Source organism: Mus caroli, chromosome 7 (genome assembly GCF_900094665.2).
Source record: "Mus caroli chromosome 7, CAROLI_EIJ_v1.1, whole genome shotgun sequence".
Lineage (NCBI taxonomy): Eukaryota > Metazoa > Chordata > Mammalia > Rodentia > Muridae > Mus > Mus caroli.
The window spans coordinates 110,954,509-110,957,075 of NC_034576.1; positions in this window are offsets into that span (position 1 = coordinate 110,954,509).

Consider the following 2,567-nt stretch of genomic DNA (forward strand, 5'->3'; position numbering starts at 1 on the left):
GAGGACAATCCTCCATAAAAGGGACGGGGCTCCGCCATTTTCTCTCTCTTCTCCACTGGCTCCTGAAGAAGTAAGCAATAAAGCTTTTGCTGCAGAAGATTCTGGTTGTCCTGAGCGTGTTCTTGCCGGTGGGGACAAAAGCTCAGGATAATCCCCTCCCAGTTTGCCCTCTGACTGTTCTTAATCCCATCACCACTCCCATATCCAAGAGGATGTCCCCACCCTCTCACTTACCCCCACTTCACAAGACTTCTCCACTCCCTGAGGCCTCAAGAGGGTTAGGTGCTTCTTCTCTCACTGCGGCCAGACCATGAAGTCCTCTGCTTCATGTGTCAGGGGCCTCATATCAGCTGGTATATGCCACCTGGTTGGTGGCTCAGTGTCTGAGAGATCTCAGGAGTCCAGGTTAATTGAGACTGCTACTCAACCTTGGGATCACCCTCCTCAGTTTCTTCAGCTTTTTACTAATTCAACCACAAGGGTCTCCATCTTTTGTCCATTACTTGAGTATAAGTATCTGCATCTGACTCTTTCAGCTACTTGTTGGGCCTCTCAGTGAGGAGCCATGCTAAACTCCTGTCCATAAGTTCACCATAGCATCAGTAACAGTGTTAGGCCTTGGAGCCTTTGCTTGAGCTGGATCCCAAGTTGGGCTGTCACTGAACCTCCTTTCTCCCAACCTCTTTTCCTTTTTGTCCCTGCAGTTCTTTTAGACAGAAACAATTCTGGCTCAGTTTCTGACTGTGGGATGGCAACCCCATCCATCCACTTGATGCTCTGTCTTTCTACTGTAGGTAGACTCTACAAGTTCCCTCTCTCTACTGTAGGGCATTTCATCGAAGGTCCTTCCTTTTGAGTCCTGAGAGTCTCTCAGCTCCCAGGTCTCTGGTGCATTCTAGAGCATCGTCCCCCACCTCCTACCTCCAGAGGATGCCTGTTTCCATTCTTTCTGCTGGCCCTCATGGCTTCAGTCCTGTTTCCCCCAATACCTGATCATGTTCCTCTTTTCCTCTCCCTGTCCCCTCTCCTACCTAGATCTCTCCCACCCTCTGCCACCCATGATTGCTCTCTTCTTCCTCCCAAGTGAGATTGAGACATCTTCACTTGGACCCTTCAGCTTGTTAACCTTGAGTTCTGTGGATTGCATCCTGGTATTCTGTACTTTTTTTGGCTAATATCCACTTATTAGTGAGTACATACCATGCATGTCCTTTTTGGGTCTGAGTTACTTACTCAAGATATTTTCTAGTTCCATCCATTTGCTTGCAAAACTCAAGATGTCCTCATTCTTAATAGCTGAGTAGTGTTCCATTGTGCAAATGAACCACATTTTCTGTATCCATTCATCTGTTGTGTTATTCTCATGCAAACATCCCGCTTGACTCCCACCATTTCTGGAAGATGCTTTCTTTTTTACAATGTGTATTTCTGGATTTGGTATGAAATATCATATGTTCATAGATGGGTGAATGTATCTCTCATCTTTAATTCCATTCCATTGATCAGTGTGGCTTCTTTTATGCCACAATCATGTAGTGTTTCTAACTATAGCTCAGTAAAGAAACTTTAATCAGAAATGGTGATACTACCAGCAGTTCTGTTATTGTTCAGGATTTGGGGGAGGGCCTATGTTGGTTCATTGTTTTTCATATGAAGTTACCCAAATGTTCTTTCAAGGTCTGTAAAACTTTATGTTGGCATTTTGATGGGGACTGTTTGAATCCACATGTTGCATATGGAAATATGGCCATTTTACTATGTTAATTCTACTGATCTAAGACCATAGGAAATCTTTCTATCTTCTGATACTACAATTTCTTCCTTCAAAGATATGAAGTTTATGGTTTTTATGCAAGTCTTTCACTTGCTTGGTGGTAGTTTTACCAAGAAATTTTACATTATTTGAGAATATTGTGAAGGGTGTTGTTTCCTTAATTTCTTTTTCAGTCAGTTCTTCATTTGTATACAGAGGTAGAGAGGACTTGGGAGAATGGGAGTCCACTTGGACTATCAGGCTACTCAGAAACTTGACTTGCTCCAGAGGACTCAGGGAGCAGGGAAGACTTTCTTTTCTGGTCCAATCTATTTCATGTTCTGTGTCCTTCTTGTGCCTTTATATACATTTTCTTTTTAGGTTAGAAATTTTTCTCTTATGATTTTGTTTTTAAAAATGCTTTCTTGGCCTTTGAGCTGGTATGCTCCTTCCTCTATTCCTAATATTCCTAGATGTCATCTTTTCACAGCGTCTCAGATGTCCTGGATATTTTTCTTGTGGATTTCTGAGATTTGACATTTTCTTTGGCCAATATATCCATTTCATCTATTGTGCCTTCCATCTCTTGGATTCATTGCTGAAGCTTGCCTCTATAGTTCCTATTTGCTTTCCTCTGATTTTTAATTTTCAGGTATTCATTCAGTTTGCATTTTCTTTATTGCTTCTCTTTTATCTTTTAGGTCTTTTTTTTTAATTAGGTAATTTCCTCAATTACATTTCCAATGCTATCCAAAAAGTCCCCAATACACTCCCCCCCCAGTCCCCCACCCACCCACCCCCACCCCTTGGCCCT